The sequence below is a fragment of the Argopecten irradians genome, chromosome 12 (genome assembly GCF_041381155.1).
Source record: "Argopecten irradians isolate NY chromosome 12, Ai_NY, whole genome shotgun sequence".
NCBI classification, from domain to species: Eukaryota; Metazoa; Mollusca; class Bivalvia; order Pectinida; family Pectinidae; genus Argopecten; species Argopecten irradians.
In genome coordinates this window covers 39,151,513-39,171,975 of record NC_091145.1, presented here as the reverse complement: position 1 = coordinate 39,171,975, position 20,463 = coordinate 39,151,513, and the positions used below count along the sequence as shown (strand labels likewise).

The 20,463-nt window shown below is 35.3% G+C and overlaps 1 protein-coding gene across 1 annotated transcript in view; it reads right to left on the bottom strand.

Annotated features, from left to right (window-relative positions):
* The window catches only part of LOC138304940 (general transcription factor 3C polypeptide 1-like), a 363,966-nt gene that overhangs the window by 14,911 nt on the left and 328,592 nt on the right, over window positions 1–20,463 (bottom strand). The gene's annotated exons all lie outside the window — the stretch shown is intronic.

Here is a 20,463-nt window from a genome sequence, read left to right as displayed (position 1 = left end):
CCTGTAATATATAAAATAGTAAGACCCACTTTTAGTACCTGTAATATATAAAATAGTCAGATCCACTTTAGTACCTTAGTACCTTTATACCTTAATATAAAATAGTAAGACCCACTTTTAGTACCTGTAATATATAAAATAGTAAGACCCACTTTTAGTACCTGTAATATATAAAATAGTAAGACCCACTTTTAGTACCTGTAATATATAAAATAGTCAGATCCACTTTTAGTACCTGTAATATATAAAATAGTCATATCCACTTTTAGTACCTGTAATATATAAAATAGTAAGACCCACTTTTAGTACCTGTAATATATAAAATAGTAAGACCCACTTTTAGTACCTGTAATATATAAAATAGTCAGATCCACTTTTAATACCTGTAATATATGAAATAGTAAGACCCACTTTTAGTACCTGTAATATATGAAATAGTCAGATCCACTTTTAGTACCTGTAATATATAAAATAGTAAGACCCACTTTTAGTACCTGTAATATATAAAATAGTCAGATCCACTTTTAGTACCTGTAATATATAAAATAGTCAGATCCACTTTTAGTACCTGTAATATATAAAATAGTAAGACCCACTTTTAGTACCTGTAATATATAAAATAGTAAGACCCACTTTTAGTACCTGTAATATATAAAATAGTAAGACCCACTTTTAGTACCTGTAATATATAAAATAGTAAGACCCACTTTTAGTACCTGTAGTATATAAAATAGTAAGACCCACTTTTAGTATCTGTAATATATAAAATAGTCAGACCCACTTTTAGGACAGTCAAACCTCCATGATTCAAATATCGATGAATCAAATTTCTCGCTGTATCAAACTTTTTGTCTGGTCCCGAATTTCTTCACTATATAACATTTCTAACAAACCCATGTATGAATTGAAGTTTTATGAATCAAAGTTCTCGATGTATCAAACTTTATTCATGGGCCATTTGTTATAGAATCATAGGTAACTGACACTCGAATATTCAAATAAAAATTTACCTGTACCGATCACTTGTTCGCCGATGACCCGCGGCGTGCTGTCACACCCGTATCTCGCGACAGCCCTTCGCCGGCAATAGGGATTATGACAGCTTTTGTTGCTAGTGTGATATCATCAAGATAATTAATGTCACTTATCAGGCCGATACACGGTGCTTTGTTTTTACAAGCTACGTTATAAAATCATTAGTATGGCAAAGATACTGTTAGTTGAGTTTGATGATCGCCGCCGCCATTGGTAGCAGTTTGTAGAATTTACGGAATGGTAAATAGCGTGCCACATAATATAAATAGTAACTCATACTCAAAATTGCTACATTCCAAAACTTCGGCATAAATACTGGAGCAAATCGATCATTCTAAATCAAAGTATTTTTGTAGGTGTTGTAGCGCTTTCGGTTCCTCCTTTTTAGTTTCGTTTTTCCATGTTTTCGTTTTTATATTCATTACATTATATTAGCCATAGTCCACGTAAGTCTTGTTTATAATATATTGCTTGCGATAGCAATACACATGATTAATTGCATACTTTGGTGTTTTTTTTGTGTGGTAAATACAATGATTATAAACTTTCAGGAACGGAGACGACATGTACACAAGCTAAGTACCACAGTTGGTCATGTTAAAAAAAAACTCGGTTTAACTCCAACCAAGAATAATTCAAAGTCGCAATGTTTCGAAGTTGAACTTGAACTTCGATACATCGAGGTTTGACTGTACCTGTAATATATAATGAGAATTTTGATTAGTGTGTGAGGTAACCATCCTAATACAATAAATATTTCTATGGACGATGTATCAAATGAAGCATCTAATATTTACCTAAAATTAAAACCTGGGTTGTGAGTTGAGTCTTCAAGCAAACACCAAAAAAGGAAGGAAGCAATACACATCACAGATCTAGATGACGGTGATTGGTGAAAACTAGATAACTCTTGTTAAATCTGTATCATCTACACTTAATATTAGATTATATTTACACTTGCTAGGCTTGGTCACTATACGCTAATACTAGCCGATTTTGTTTACCATAACTGCATGGTAACATTGAACTTTGAACTTGCGTATGAAAATGTTCTGTGCAACGTAAAAGGACTACTTTTTTTAAAAGAAACACATGGCTTTATTTACATTTTGACGCAACATTACGTGTATATTGTTGTTTTTCATAGAATTTTGGAAAAATGTAAATGATATATACATGTTTAATATTTATATATGATTCAAACAATTTTTAAATTAACAATTGTATAAAGAAACGGAAAAATATCCCGACCGGGGCGACGTGCTTTCAGTTTTGTTAAAAATGATGGTTGTCAAATGTAAACATTACCTCTGTGCCTATGTTCGTCCTACGATCGAGTCTTTGGGATGGACGGGCGTAAGACCCTCTGATAGAGGTCAGTTATAAACATATCCTCTTGTCTTTGTTCTTTGAGAATTTAATCATGTGTATTATAAAACATGCACCGCTAATAATCCACGTGTTGACAGTTACACGTCACCACAAATACATTGTACATATCCATCGAACACAAGTGAATTTGTTTCATCTATCGATGGCGATATGGATCTAAGCGTAGATTATATAATCACATGGCTCCCAAGGATGTAATATCGTCAAGTCAGACGACATCTCAAACACATTGAGCTACTTGAAAATCGGTGTTTTGCCAACTTCGGCAAACTCAAGTGTGTAAGCGTGCGTCAGCTTCGCCTCGCTGCACAATAACGGTCACCGAGTTCACACATGTGGCCGTGTACAAATTCTTTATGTTATTACGCTATATATTAACTTTTAGCAAAATTGAATATATATTTAAAGTTCTGATCTGATTAAATAAAATTATCTCTGAAATTTACTTTGTTTGTCATGTTTATTTTACACTAAAATATTGAACTTTTTTGTCTTCGCGGATGAATAATTCTACCTTACGTGAAGCGTCATAATTCGCTGTTCAATTGAGTAAGCTCCTCCCACTTTTGACCGACTTTTATTGAATAATTACGTCACTTTCAAATGACGATTTTATTGCATAAAATATAAATATAAAGTCGTGTGAGTGTAAATATAGGGATTGGATTTCGTTTTTATGTTAACCATATGCTTGTATGGAGCAATTCCTCTAAGAATATATTCAATTTGAATATATTCTTAGAGGAATTGCTCCATACAAGCATGGTTAACATAAAAACGAAATCCAATCCCTATATGGTTCAAATGGTTTACAGCATGGCCTTATTTTTTTTTGATCCTGTTATTGATATTCAGAAACTAGCACATTATACTTACAAATACTTGTCTAATTTAAACCAGATGCCAGTATATGCCAGTATATTTGACAAGAGTAGCCAGGTTTTGTGGAATAAGGTTTTAAGTTTAAGTGGGAAAATGCCGTTAATTATGCTGGAATAGAGAGGTATCTGAATATGATAAGGGCCAAAGTGATATGGACTAGACAGGGATATAAGTAAACTCAGTGCATGATAATGTGCTGTGTTCTAATACAACGTAGGTAGTCATAGTTCCATCACTAAGGCAGCTTCGTTAAAGGAGGTTAACGAGCACCTACTAATTAATAGATAAGGTTACCTACTTTGTTCTAAACATAGACTTTAATACATATCAACACAAGGTCCGCTGGATCCTACCATATCTCAACAGTTTTAAAATGCTCCACTGATCCCATAATTACAGTTCTGATGGCTTGTTCACATGCAATGCGGCAATCTTCTATGACGTCATTATCCGATCACACAGATCACACAAAACAGGCTAGTAGTCACAATATGCGGTAGATATCTCAACAATGTTCATATCTAGGATTTGACTTTTTCAAAATGCTTAGAATCACTTAGGTTTCTGTAAATTACTTGGAAACAAGAGGCCAATAGGGCCTGTATCATGCACTCATCTGGTTATTGTAATGCCAAGTAATGTTCTGATTACAGGAGCATTGTTTGTTTTCTGAAGGAATTTAAGATTTACCTCTAATTTCACTATTGAGACCCATTCTGTCTCATCCACTGGCTTAAGTGAGTCAAAGTTTATACAAAATATGTTCCCCTTCCCTAAAAGATGTTTCTGGCCAAATTTACCTGGTAGTTACATTCCATGCAGAACTCTATGACAAGTAGCGATTTAAAGAATTACCTCTATTTCCCCTATTGCGCCCTGCCTCTCCTGGTCCCCGGGGGATCAGAGCCAAAATGTATACAAAATATGTTCCTCTTCCCCAAAGGTTGTGGCCAAATTTGGGTACAATCCAAGCAGAACTCTATGACTAGTAGCAATTTAAAGGATTTACTTCTATTTCCCCTATTGGGCACCGCCTTTCCTGCCCCCGTGGTCAGAGCCAAAATCTATACAAGTTCTGTTCCCCTCCCCCGAAAGATGTTTGTGGCCAAATTTGGTGACAATCCCCATGCAGAACTCTAGGACAAATAGCGATTTATAGGATTTACCTCTAATTCCCCTATTTGGCCCCCCCCCTACCCCCGGGAGGTTAGAGCCAAAATTTATACAAGTTTGTTCCCCGTCTCCCAAGGATGTTTCTGACCAAATTTGGTTACAATCCATGCAGAACTCTAGGACAAGAAGCGATTTATAGGATTTACCTCTATTTCCCCTATTGGGCCCCGCCCCTCCTGCCCCCAGGGGGTCAGAACCAAAATTTATACATGTTCTGTTCCCTTTCCCCCAAGAATGTTTGTGGCCATATTTGGTCACAATCCATGCAGAACTCTGGAACAAGTAGCGTTTTATACAATTTACCTCTAATTCCCCTATTGGGTCCCGCCTCTCCTGCCCCCGGGGGGTCAGAACCAAAATTTATACAAGTTCTGTTCCCCTTCCCCCATGAATTTTTGTGGCCAAATTTGGTTACAATCCATGCAGAACTCTATGACTAGTAGCGATTTAAAAGAAATTTTGATGGACAGACGGACGGATGAACGATGGACGCCGCACCATGACATAAGCTCACCAGCCCTTCGGGCCAGGGCAGCTAAAATTTTTACATAGGCCTGTCAGGTGGACAGGGATATCTCAACCTGTGTGGCTGGTCGGCCGAGGCTCCCCTAGGGTTGATGGCGAAAATCTTTCAGGAGGGTTGAGATGCCCCTGTCCACTTGACAGACTCATGTTAGATTCTTTTTCTCCCATACTTAATAGAAAAGAAAAAAAGAAATTTCATTTATTTTTCAGCTTTTTCATCGCACCATTATCGCAGGAACGTCGTTATGTGTCAATATTGATAACGTCATCTACAATACACACCGCAGTTACGCCCCATGTATTGACAACATCACGTTATTGTCTAGCCTGTGTGAGCTGTCTTACACCCCCCTGTGTAAGATAGAGTTATCTTTTCCATAGCAACCATGGCATATCCCTGTGAAGTATGGGAGAAATCCAGGCATATATTTGATTCTTTTTCCTCCATACTTTAACGAAACATTATGAAAATACAGTTATAGAGAAACATTTCCAAAAAGGCACCGTTGTAGGAACGTTTTCTACAATAGTCACTGCATGTAATGATGACGTCACGTCTTTGTCTATAGCGCATGTGAGCTGTCTTTTCTCTAACCTGGTAAAAGACAGAGTTATCTTTCCCTAGCAACCGCGGGATAACCCTGTCAAGTATGGGAGAGTAGTGTAAGACAACGATCTATAGAAGTTAACTGATAGGTAATCTGTGTCATCCAGTGGTTCAAAAAAGTAATGTCAGAGATGGGGGGATGGTTTTGTTCTTGGGAATAGATTGTAATGGATACCATAGGAAAAGTTGAAGGATAAATGGGAGCAATGGCAGAAATACTAAAATGTTTCCTGTTAACTTTCTTACAAAGGGTTTGAACCAATTAGACCTCTCTCAAATCCTCAGACATTGAGCCTATCATCCTTCTCCAAAAGCTCATGCACAGAAATACAGCCAATCAGCCTTCTCATCGAGTCTAAAAGAATTTGAACCAATCAACATTCCAGAGAAATTGAACCAATCTCCATTACACAGATATTGAACCAATCTCCATTACACAGAAATTGAACCAACAAGAATGTTTTTTTCATAAGAATCTCCTGGGTATCTGGAGAAATTAACAGACAATGAAAAATCTATATAACTGATTTAAGAGTACATACAGTGTTAGACTGCATTCTGTAAGATATTTGTGTCAGTATATAACAGTGTCTAACTGAATTTTGTAAGATATTTCTGTCAGTATATAACAGTGTTAGACTGAATTCTGTAAGATATTTGTGTCAGTATATAACAGTGTTAGACTGAATTCTGTAAGATATTTGTGTCAGTATATAGCAGTGTTAGACTGAATTCTGTAAGATATTTGTATCAGTATATAGCAGTGTTAGACTGAATTCTGTAAGATATTTGTGTTAGTATATAACAGTGTTAGACTGAATTCTGTAAGATATTTGTGTCAGTATATAAGAGTGTTAGACTGAATTCTGTAAGATATTTGTGTCAGTATATAGCGGTGTTAGACTGAATTCTGTAAGATATTTGTGTCAGTATATAGCAGTGTTAGACTGAATTCTGTAAGATATTTGTGTCAGTATATAGCAGTGTTAGACTGAATTCTGTAAGATATTTGTGTCAGTATATAGCGGTGTTAGACTGAATTCTGTAAGATATTTGTGTCAGTATATAGCGGTGTTAGACTGAATTCTGTAAGATATTTGTGTCAGTATATAGCAGTGTTAGACTGAATTCTGTAAGATATTTGTGTCAGTATATAGCAGTGTTAGACTGAATTCTGTAAGATATTTGTGTTGTTACATAACGGTGTCTGACTGAATTCTGTAAGATTGTTTCGTAACTGTGCCCTTGACATGACCTGTTACCACTAAAGAAACATTATAGGATACGACCAATATTGAATTACCTCCCTTTACATGCTGATGGTTAGCCTTGTAATGTGATAGCTGAATGACAATCTGGTTAATGATGTGATATTGTTGTAGTGATTGGTAATGGTCGTGTAACCCTTTATTAACACTGCCGATAGAATGATACAACCACAGTGGTGAGCAATACAGCATTACAGAAGGCCCAACAGATAATTAGACCAGGACAACTTTCTCCCATCATTTAACATTATTGTTATCAGTATAGGTCCCAGATAACTAGCACACATTCATTTTCCTCTAGCTTTACTGTAGACTTTCTGAAGTTAATACCTGAAAAGAAGATAGGAAATTAATTTTGCTCCTTCTTATATGACAAAAGAGGTTTTAAATGTTGATGTTGATCAAGGCTCTCTGAGAAAAACCCCCAGAAAACATGAAACAAGCTAAGATATAAAGTGGCTAGCGATGGCAAGATTTTTCACATCTCTGAGATTCTTTCCAAAATATCCAGAAGATCATGCCAATGAAAGTGTCTGGAACAATATACATCCCGATTCTCATGAAGAATTCAATATGTAATAAAATAAAATAATAATTTCAGCAATTCAATCTATTTTGAGTCTGATGAAAAGCAACACTTCCATAGATTCCTGGCTGGTGACATTACCTAGATATGGCTTCTCCGGGTGCAGAATGGAATTACAAAAAGGAAGGAGACTGAGAAAACTTATGGATATTTGACATTTATAATTAGTCTTGTCTGGTGCACCAAACTAGTCTTAGCTTTCCTTATTCAATATAGGACCACACAAAATGATTCTGTAAATAGTATAATGACATTGACAGAGCTTCACAGTCTACCTACACCATTAGACACAAACACAGCTAACTATTGTTGTATTAGCGAGAGCACGTCACAGATCTAAATCACCAACAATAACAATGAATCCATAGCCCAGATTAAGGTCTCTTGCGGAGCTTACATCACAACTCTGATGAAACAGCTGAATGTGCAGACATTGGTCAGAATTTCAATGTAAATCCACGTATGATTGCCTGTGAGACACCACCATATCATTGGTAATTAACTAGCCGCCACTCTGATTTTATACGATTCATTATGATTTTTGCTTTTGTTTTTTTATTTTTTCAATTTAATTGACTACTGTTAACCATTTTAATTTTGTGAGATACAAATGTTTACTTAATTTCATGACAGATCATGACCACAAATTCAAATGTAACAGGAACAACTGTATAAGGAAATTTTTTTTTTTATCTTGACCATGTGTAAGACGAGCAGCTAAGCTCAACATGTTATCAAGTTTAAATAAAGTCTATTATTATTATTATCATTATTAGAAAAACATTAAATATAGAGCTCAACATGTTATCAAGTTTAAATAAAGTCTATTATTATTATTATCATTATTAGAAAAACATTAAATATAGATATCTTATCCCAGGGTATAAAACAAACGGATACAGAAAAGAAGCCTCTGGACAGCTGTCAACTGGTGGGTCTTCTTTTATTCAGTCAGCTCCATCAATGTAGGCACTCCACTCAAGGATAGCACAAATATGTGACCTTTTATCAAATGTCAGTCTGATTGTTGTATAGTATGTGGTCTTTTGTCTTTAAAAACAGGAACATTTTTTAGTGGTGGTAACACAACTATACATACATATGTACTTTAAACTAACCTTTTTTGTGGCTACTTAATTTCCCGATCTTATATAAAAGTAAGTTTGTGAAGATTTATATTTGCGAATCTAAAACATCAATGGAAATTTCCCTCAGGTTAAATTAGTTAAGAAATATAGTGACTCCTCATATACACTTTGTCTACAACATTATTTTTGTATTATGTGTACAGTTCAATGCCCTAAATGATAACAGTTATAACGACACAGTAAAACACCATTGTACAAATCTCTGGGGACCACAACAACCATTTCATTATTAAACTTGTTCCTTATACAGATAATACAACTATATATTATGGAAATTTAACCTTGACAAGGAATTAAAATTACAAATTATAACCATGAATTTGTTGTAAGCATGTTCAATATAAAATGATTTATACTGTTACGTTATGACCATGAATTTGTTGTAAGCATGTTCATTATCAATGTGTAATACTGTTACGTTATAACCATGAATTTGTTGTAAGCATGTTCATTATAAATGTGTAATACTGTTATGTTATAACCATGAATTTGTTGTAAGCATGTTCATTATCAATGTGTTATACTGTTAAGTTATAACCATGAATTTGTTGAAAGCATGTTCATTATCAATTTGTTATACTGTTATGTTATAACCATGAATTTGTTGTAAGCATGTTCATTATAAATTTGTTAATACTGTTATGTTATAAACCATGAATTTGTTGTAAGCATGTTCATTATAAATTTGTAATACTGTTATGTTATAACCATGAATTTGTTGTAAGCATGTTCATTATAAATTTGTAATACTGTTATGTTATAACCATGAATTTGTTGTAAGCATGTTCATTATCAATGTGTTATACTGTTAAGTTATAACCATGAATTTGTTGTAAGCATGTTCATTATAAATTTGTAATACTGTTAAGTTATAACCATGAATTTGTTGTAAGCATGTTCATTATCAATGTGTTATCCTGTTAGGTTATAACCATGAATTTGTTGTAAGCATGTTCATTATCAATGTGTAATACTGTTATGTTATAACCATGAATTTGCTGTAAGCATGTTCATTATCAATGAGTTATGCTGTTACGTTATAACCATGAATTTGTTGTAAGCATGTTCATTATAAATTTGTAATACTGTTAAGTTATAACCATGAATTTGTTGTAAGCATGTTCATTATCAATGTGTTATACTGTTAAGTTATAACCATGAATTTGTTGTAAGCATGTTCATTATAAAATGTGTAATACTGTTATGTTATAACCATGAATTTGTTGTAAGCATGTTCATTATCAATGTGTTATCCTGTTAGGTTATAACCATGAATTTGTTGTAAGCATGTTCATTATAAAATGTGTTATACTGTTACGTTATAACCATGAATTTGTTGTAAGCATGTTCATTATAAATGTGTTTACTGTTAATAATGTATTATATGCTATCTTGAGACAATATGGAATAACATGCTACGACAATCTGCTCAATTCATAACAAAATGTGAATACTGTATTTTCCCCTTTTAAGAGCGCTTCCTCTATTAAGGGCGCCCCCACGTTTTTTGCTGAAAAAAAAATCAACTAATTTCATACAATGTTTGTGCCAGATTGTGACGATTTGTCAAAAAATACTGTTTCACATCAATCTGATGCTTAACAGATATCCGATCAGCTTGTATAAGCACTAAATTTATTGCATTGGACAACTTAGGACATCTTTGCCAAGTGTTTACACATAGAAACAGCGAGATCGCCATGTTCAAAATAAAACGTGTCACTTGAATGCCCCACACATGTATGGATGAAGACTAACTTGCAACAACATTTTAGCGATGTCTATACAGTTTTTATGAATACCTACTGTATATCTATGATCAAGGTTCCTTAATAACAGGAATTTTATCATTTCTAAGCATTTTATTGTGTGCTCTTGTCGTTAATTCCCATTCCCGTCCCCATTTTGTGTAACGATACGCATGGTAAAAAAACAGGCTAGCATGAAATGCCAAATTTCCGTGAAACAGACATATTTAACCAATGTTTAATACTTCTGGTGCATACATTTCTTCATAATTATGAAATTTCGAATACCTACTTGACTTCAAAACGTAAGTTGGTTATAGTAAGTTTTAGAAAGATACGAAACTAAAAGCAATGTGACTATAGTCTGTTTCAGAAAAAAACATCATAAAATGGTCTCATATAACGGCGCCCCCCTTGGCCATTTAACGGCGCCCGGCGCCCTTATTAGGGAAAATATGGTAAACATTATTATTGATTTCTTTATAAGTCTCCTTCCCTGTGTATGTAGCTAAGTGTAACTCCATGTAGGAGTTTGCAATGAGCTCTAGGAAGGTAGGCATGCACTAAAGCTTTGATGTAAAAAAAACCATGAAAATTTTCAGATTTTCTGAAAATTTAAATTTATCTTATGAGTGCCTAACTGTACATGCTCTATCTTAACTTTACCTAATCAATTTTATTTGAGTGAGCTTTCGTGACAAACTCAAAAATCAATGAAATGGTGGTATAGACAGGATCTGAATCTGCAAGTTGGCGCCAGGTAATGATGTGTTATAGTCACGGGTCTATAGAACGAGATAACAAACAAACTAAATCATTAAGTAAGAACTGATACACAGTTTGCACTTAATCCAGCTCTCATTGTGGTAATTAATGGTATAACAATACGACATGCTTGAATGATGGCAAGCTTCCTGATCTGACAATTCTTTAAAAGAAAATCCTTTATCTTAATTAATAAACAATGGATCTGTGTTGGAATGAAAATGCCGTCAAATTCATGTCAAAGTCTGTTTTCTGATATAAATGAATGTATATTGTGCCACTGTTTAGGTAGAATCAGATCAGGAGGACGTCTAATCTAGACATGAGATAGTCAATCCGAATAATTAATAAGTATATTATAACATTGTTCTCATTTAAATATGAAGCTAGGTCGCGGAGGCTGACAATTATAAATGATGTAAGTGACCTTACAATACCATAGAAATAATATTAAATGGTGTCTCGTACAATGACATGACCTAAAACTGTCATTTTATTTCTGCAACTAATGTCATTTTATCATGACAATAAACAATTTGAAATTCATTTGCTCTCAGTTAATTATTTTTCATTTGGCAAAAAACTAATTAAATGTAACAAAAACAACTTCAAAAGTTCAAAATGGCTTGGATTCAGTTTTACTCCATCCCAACTGAATGGTGGGCTCTGTAATTGACAGTGTTCAGGCCTATCCTGTTTACTTATATATAACAATGATGAGCAGATTTCCCTATCATCTTAATCACAATAATATGAATTTCTGGTTTTGTGTATCATCTGTAGTTTGGTTGTAGCCAGCAAATACTGATTTTATGAAGATGAAGATAAAAAATATTTCTTGTGAATTGAAAATACAGATCGTATTACAATGTGAAACGTGAATGTAGTCTTTACAAAAAACTGTATATAATAAATCACCACTCCTGCATGGAACCCAACATAATTAATACTTTTCATTTTTGTTTCTTTCAGTATAAGGATATGAGATGACATGAAATCCCAAAGGATCTGGATCTAAATGTCCGATTGATACATCTTTATTGGTCAATTAAAAGATGGATCTTTTCTCTGATATTCTCTTTGCTTTTCCTTTACACAAAAGTATACAAACAGGGTGACAAGCTTCAATTGTAAAAATCCAAGGTGGCCGACAGATTAGTTCCAAAATGAAATATGCACCAGTCCAAGGGGAGTCTACATATGAAAATTTATAAAATTCCTTCAGGGCATTCTGAGAAATAGTGATAACTAACTTAAACTATGAAATTCTAAGATGGCTGTTGGTGTGCCATTTTGTTGATGGATTATAAGATCCAAGAATGTAACATGCACAACTAGGACCCAAGGGGAGTCATTCAACTGACAATATTCACTATAACTTGAGATTACAGCAGGTTTACAAGCAATTGTCCAGCATAATCTATGGTCCGAGAAGTAACATAACAGACATCTGTTACCGACAGTCGTAAAACACAATTACTAATATTCATATCTGTCATTGTGAATTTGTCAGTGTTAGTATGAAACATTGATTACAGTGGGCCGGTAACAGATTCACTATACAGATACTGTTTATATAGGACCTGTTCACAATCCTATCCAATGATGTTCTCCTTGTTAAGATTGGTGACAGCTGACAGAATGGTAAAATGCAAATCTACGAAGACAGAAGAAGAGAATTTATAAACTTACAACTTGGTAATGTGAAAGGTGAACATTTTGTTGGAGACAATTTATATAGCTTACAACTTGGTAAAAATGAAAGGTGAACATTTTGTTGGAGACAATTTATATAGCTTACGACTTGGTAAAAATGAAAGGTGAACATTTTATTGGAGACAATTTATATAGCTTACGACTTGGTAAAAATGAAAAGTGAACATTTTGTTGGAGACAATTTATATAGCTTACGACTTGGTAAAAATGAAAGGTGAACATTTTGTTGGAGACAATTTATATAGCTTACGACTTGGTAAAAATGATAGGTGCACATTTTGTTGGAGACAACTTATATAGCTTACGACTTGGTAAAAATGATAGGTGCACATTTTGTTGGAGACAACTTATATAGCTTACGACTTGGTAAAAATGATAGGTGCACATTTTGTTGGAGACAATTTATATAGCTGACAACAAAAGTGATTGGCAATAATTTAGGAATGATAAAGGAATTTTACCACTTTTTTATTGGTGTCAGGTGTCACACTATGGCATAAGCTCACCAACCCTTTGGGTTAGGTAAACTAGTCCTGCCCCAGGGGCTGGACATCAGGTGTCACACTATGGCATAAGCTTACCAACCCTTTTGGTTAGGTTAACTAGTTCTGCCCAAGATGTTCAATACAGATAGTATTTGTTGGTATTAGTTTGGTACAGAAGGTATTTGTTGGTTTGGTACAGGAGGTATTTGTTGGTACTGGTTTGGTACAGGAGGTATTTGTTGGTTTGGTACAGGAGGTATTTGTTGGTATTGGTTTGGTACAGAAGGTATTTGTTGGTTTGGTACAGGAGGTATTTGTTGGTACTGGTTTGGTACAGAAGGTATTTGTTGGTTTGGTACAGGAGGTATTTGTTGGTATTGGTTTGGTACAGAAGGTATTTGTTGGTTTGGTACAGGAGGTATTTGTTGGTACTGGTTTGGTACTGGAGGTATTTGTTGGTATTGGTTTGGTACAGAAGGTATTTGTTGGTTTGGTACAGAATGTATTTGTTGGTACTGGTTTGGTACTGGAGGTATTTGTTGGTACTGGTTTGGTACAGATTGTATTTGTTGGTATTGGTTTGGTACTGGAGGTATTTGTTGATATTGGTTTGGTACTGGAGGTATTTGTTGGTATTGGTTTGGTACAGAATGTATTTGTTGGTACTGGTTTGGTACTGGAGGAATTTGTTGGTACTGGTTTGGTACAGATTGTATTTGTTGGTATTGGTTTGGTACAGAATGTATTTGTTGGTACTGGTTTGGTACTGGAGGTATTAGTTGGTACTGGTTTGGTGCAGACTGTATTTGTTGGTATTGGTTTGGTACAGAAGGTATTTGTTGGTATTGGTTTGGTACAAGAGGTATTTGTTGATATTGGTTTGGTACAGAAGGAACTTGTTGGTACTGGTTTGGTACAGAAGGTATTTGTTGGTATTGGTTTGGTACAGAAGGAACTTGCTGGTACTGGTTTGGTACAGAAGGTATTTGTTGGTACTGGTTTGGTACAGTAGGTATTTGTTGGTATTGGTACAGAAGGTTTTTGTTGGTATTGGTACAGAAGGTATTTGTTGGTACTGGTTTGGTACAGGAAGTATTTGTTGGTATTTGTTTGGTACAGAAGATATTTGTTGGTATTGGTTTGGTACAGAAGGTATTTGTTGGTATTGGTTTGGTACAGGAGCTATTTGTTGGTATTGGTTTGGTACAGAAGGTATTTGTTGGTATAGGTTTGGTACAGAAGGTATTTGTTGGTATTGCTTTGGTACAGGAGGTATTTGTTGGTACTGGTTTGGTACACAAGGTATTTGTTGGTTTGGTACAGAAGGTATTTGTTGGTATTTGTTTGGTACGGAAGGTATTTGTTGGTACTGGTTTAGTACACAAGGTATTTGTTGGTTTGGTACAGAAGGTATTTGTTGGTATTTGTTTGGTACGGAAGGTATTTGTTGGTACTGATTTGGTACAGAAGGTATTTGATGGTACTGGTTTAGTAAACAAGGTATTTGTTGGTTTGGTACAGATTGTATTTGTTGGTACTGGTTTGGTACAGGAGGTATTTGTTGGTATTTGTTTGGTACAGATTGTATTTGTTGGTACTGGTTTGGTACAGAAGGTATTTGTTGGTATTGGTTTGGTACAGAAGGTATTTGTTGGTACTGGTTTGGTACAGGAGGTATTTATTGGTATAGGTTTGGTACATAAGGTATTTGTTGGTATTGGTTTGGTACAGAAGGTATTTGTTTGTATAGGTTTGGTACAGATTGTATTTGTTGGTACTGGTTTGGTACAGGAAGTATTTGTTGGTATTTGTTTGGTACAGAAGATATTTGTTGGTATTGGTTTGGTACAGAAGGTATTTGTTGGTATTGGTTTGGTACAGGAGGTATTTTGTTGGTATTGGTTTGGTACAGAAGGTAGTTGTTGGTATAGGTTTGGTACAGAAGGTATTTGTTGGTATTGGTTTGGTACAGAAGGTATTTGTTGGTTTGGTACAGGAGGTATTTGTTTTGGTTGTTGGTATTTGGTACAGGAGGTATTTGTTGGTTTGGTACATGAGGTATTTGTTGGTATTGGTTTGGTACAGAAGGTATTTGTTGGTTTGGTACAGGAGGTATTTGTTGGTACTGGTTTGGTACAGAAGGTATTTGTTGGTTTGGTACAGGAGGTATTTGTTGGTATTGGTTTGGTACAGGTATTGTGAGGTATTTACGTTGGTTGGTTTGATACAGGAGGTATTTGTTGGTTTTGGTACAGGAGGTATTTGTTGGTACTGGTTTGGTACAGGAGGTATTTGTTGGTATTGGTTTGGTACAGAAGGTATTTGTTGGTTTGGTACAGAATGTATTTGTTGGTACTGGTTTGGCACAGATTGTATTTGTTGGTATTGGTTTGGTACTGGAGGTATTTGTTGATATTGGTTTGGTACTGGAGGTATTTGTTGGTATTGGTTTGGTACAGAATGTATTTGTTGGTACTGGTTTGGTACTGGAGGAATTTGTTGGTACTGGTTTGGTACAGATTGTATTTGTTGGTATTGGTTTGGTACAGAATGTATTTGTTGGTACTGGTTTGGTACTGGAGGTATTAGTTGGTACTGGTTTGGTGCAGACTGTATTTGTTGGTATTGGTTTGGTACAGAAGGTATTTGTTGGTATTGGTTTGGTACAAGAGGTATTTGTTGATATTGGTTTGGTACAGAAGGAACTTGTTGGTACTGGTTTGGTACAGAAGGTATTTGTTGGTATTGGTTTGGTACAGAAGGAACTTGCTGGTACTGGTTTGGTACAGAAGGTATTTGTTGGTACTGGTTTGGTACAGTAGGTATTTGTTGGTATTGGTACAGAAGGTATTTGTTGGTACTGGTATTGGTACAGAAGGTATTTGTTGGTACTGGTTTGGTACAGGAAGTATTTGTTGGTATTTGTTTGGTACAGAAGATATTTGTTGGTATTGGTTTGGTACAGAAGGTATTTGTTGGTATTGGTTTGGTACAGGAGCTATTTGTTGGTATTGGTTTGGTACAGAAGGTATTTGTTGGTATAGGTTTGGTACAGAAGGTATTTGTTGGTATTGCTTTGGTACAGGAGGTATTTGTTGGTACTGGTTTGGTACACAAGGTATTTGTTGGTTTGGTACAGAAGGTATTTGTTGGTATTTGTTTGGTACGGAAGGTATTTGTTGGTACTGGTTTAGTACACAAGGTATTTGTTGGTTTGGTACAGAAGGTATTTGTTGGTATTTGTTTGGTACGGAAGGTATTTGTTGGTACTGATTTGGTACAGAAGGTATTTGATGGTACTGGTTTAGTAAACAAGGTATTTGTTGGTTTGGTACAGATTGTATTTGTTGGTACTGGTTTGGTACAGGAGGTATTTGTTGGTATTTGTTTGGTACAGATTGTATTTGTTGGTACTGGTTTGGTACAGAAGGTATTTGTTGGTATTGGTTTGGTACAGAAGGTATTTGTTGGTACTGGTTTGGTACAGGAAGGTATTTATTTTTGGTATAGGTTTGGTACATAAGGTATTTGTTGGTATTGGTTTGGTACAGAAGGTATTTGTTTGTATAGGTTTGGTACAGATTGTATTTGTTGGTACTGGTTTGGTACAGGAAGTATTTGTTGGTACTGGTTTGGTACAGGAAGTATTTGTTGGTATTTGTTTGGTACAGAAGATATTTGTTGGTATTGGTTTGGTACAGAAGGTATTTGTTGGTATTGGTTTGGTACAGGAGGTATTTGTTGGTATTGGTTTGGTACAGAAGGTATTTGTTGGTATAGGTTTGGTACAGAAGGTATTTGTTGGTATTGGTTTGGTACAGGAGGTATTTGTTGGTACTGGTTTCGTACACAAGGTATTTGTTGGTTTGGTACAGAAGGTATTTGTTGGTATTTGTTTGGTACGGAAGGTATTTGTTGGTACTGGTTTAGTACACAAGGTATTTGTTGGTTTGGTACAGAAGGTATTTGTTGGTATTTGTTTGGTACGGAAGGTATTTGTTGGTACTGATTTGGTACAGAAGGTATTTGATGGTACTGGTTTAGTAAACAAGGTATTTGTTGGTTTGGTACAGATTGTATTTGTTGGTACTGGTTTGGTACAGGAGGTATTTGTTGGTATTTGTTTGGTACAGATTGTATTTGTTGGTACTGGTTTGGTACAGAAGGTATTTGTTGGTATTGGTTTGGTACAGAAGGTATTTGTTGGTACTGGTTTGGTACAGAAGGTATTTATTGGTATAGGTTTGGTACATAAGGTATTTGTTGGTATTGGTTTGGTACAGAAGGTATTTGTTTGTATAGGTTTGGTACAGATTGTATTTGTTGGTACTGGTTTGGTACAGGAGGTATTTGTTGGTATTGGTTTGGTACAGAAGGTATTTGTTGGTACTGATTTGGTACAGATTGTATTTGTTTGTATAGGTTTGTTACAGATTGTATTTGTTGGTACTGGTATGGTACAGGAGGTATGGTTTGGTACAGGAGGTATTTGTTGGTATTGGTTTGGTACAGAAGGTATTTGTTAGTATTGGTTTGGTACATGGTATTTTTTTATTGGGTTATTGGATATTTTTGTTCCTTTGGTAAATGAACATGTAATTACATGTAAGCCTATTAAATTCCTGAAATTGATTCCTAGTTATTAATTGATATGTAGCCTAACTGTAATTAAATTTAGAAATAATGTGACTCTCCCCCTATAAGCACCAAGGCTGTGTATTTTTGTAGAGAGATGGATGGAGTCTGTCTGCCAGTGATAAGAGAACCCCCTAAGGCTACACTGTTATGTAACATATGTCTCCTGTGTCCACCTCATTAACACTTCAACACGGTCCAAATGAATCAGCTGTTATCTGTCATCCACAGGTTTTGGTTTTTCTACCTTTTATTTGGCTCCTGTAATAGATTTGTGTATAATGCTTCTACTTAAATAGCCTTCAGTTTGGTAACCATTTTTGTGGGATTAACACATTTAATGGTGAGTCTTGTTTTCTCCAAACTTGAACATCATTAACTAGCAAGACATCTAGGCCCCAGGGTAGACACTTTAACTGCCAAAGAGCAAAACTTCTACAGCCAAAAGACATAACCTTTACTGCCGAGGGACATAACCTTTACTGCCAAGGGACATAACCTTTACTGCCAAGGGACATAACCTTTACTGCCAAGGGACATAACCTTTTCCTGCCAAGGAGCAAAACTTTACTGCAAAGGGACATAACCATTACTGCAAAGGGACATAACCTTTACTGCCAAGGGACATAACCTTTTCCTGCCAAGGAGCAAAACTTTACTGCAAAGGGACATAACCATTACTGCAAAGGGACATAACCTTTACTGCCAAGAGAATAACCTTTACTGCCAAGGAGCAAAACTTTACTGCAAAGGGACATAACCTTTACTGCCTAGAGACATAACCTTAACTGCCAAGAGACATACATAACCTTTACTGCCAAGGGACATAACCTTTACTGCCAAGGGACATAACCTTTACTGCAAAGGGATAAACCTTTACTGCCAAGGGACATAACCTTTACTGCCAAGGAGACATAACCTTTACTGCAAAGGGATAAAACCTTTACTGCAAAGGGACATAACCTTTACTGCCAAGGGACATAACCTTTACTGCCAAGGGTCATAACCTTTACTGCAAAGGGACATAACCTTTACTGCCAAGGGGCACAACCTTTACTGCCAAGGGATATAACCTTTACTTCCAAGGAACATTAGCTTTCCTTTCAAGGAACAAATTCTTTACTGTAAACCAACTTTCTTTCGGGGTTACTAGATTTTCTTGATTTCCGTTTCAAAGTAATTTCACGTAGACTAATTTTCGTGGATTTAAAATTGGATTGAGAAAATTTTGAATTTAATTGTGCAAGAATTGTAGAAGACATTTATTTAGACAAACTTTTTAAAATTTATCTTGATCATGAAATTTGCAAAAATAAATCGCACACGAAAGAAAGTTTGTTTACATTACCTCCATGGGACTGAGGCTTCACTATGATTTGATGTAGTTGAAACTGAGGAATTATGTACCACAGCTGATAAGATTCTGTATACCCTGGGAGTTCAACAGGCTCAGTTACTATGATTAAATGTAGAAAAAATGAGAAAGATACAATTTATCAGATATATCACAATTATCCACACACCTCTGTAGGCTGCTTAAACACCTATAATCAGGTATGACAACTAAATCAGTATTTATATGGTGTAAATACTAGTAGGATATGGGAGGAATTATATTTATCTGTAGCCAGATATGACATCTAAACCAGTGTTAAGATGGAGTAAATACTAGTAGGATATGGGAGGGATCATATTCATCTATAGCCAGATATGACATCTAAATCTGTGTTAAGATGGAATAAATACTAGTAGGATATGGGAGGGATCATATTCAACTATAGCCAGATATGACATCTAAACCAGTGTTAAGATGGAGTAAATACTAGTAGGATATGGGAGGGATCATATTCAACTATAGTCAGATATGACATCTAAACCAGTGTTAAGATGGAGTAAACACTGGTAGGATATGGGAGGGATCATATTCAACTATAGCCAGATATGACATCTAAACCAGTGTTAAGATGGAGTAAACACTGGTAGGATATGGGACGGAACATATTCATCTATAGCCAGATATGACATCTAAACCAGTGTTAAGATGGAGTAAATACTAGTAGGATATAGGAGGCATCATATTCATCTATAGCCAGATATGACATCTAAACCAGTGTTAAGATGGAGTAAACACTGGTAGGATATAGGAGGGATCATATTCAACTATAGTCAGATATGACATCTAAATCAGTGTTAAGATGGAGTAAATACTATAAGAATATGGTTTTCAAGATGGTGGCCATCTTGGATTTTGGATCAACCTGAAAAATAACAACACTTGGTTGGGACCATGTCAGGATCATTTCATGCAAGTTTCAGCTAAATCACACTGGTAGAACTTGAGAAGAAGTTCAAAACATGAAAAGTTAACGGCGGACGGTGCACAATGACGGATGAAACATGATGACTATGAATAATAATACTTCAGGTCAGATGACCTAACAATGGAACAATTATTTTATGTTGATTTTTGTCATTCGGAGCAAAATCCAAATCTTTTG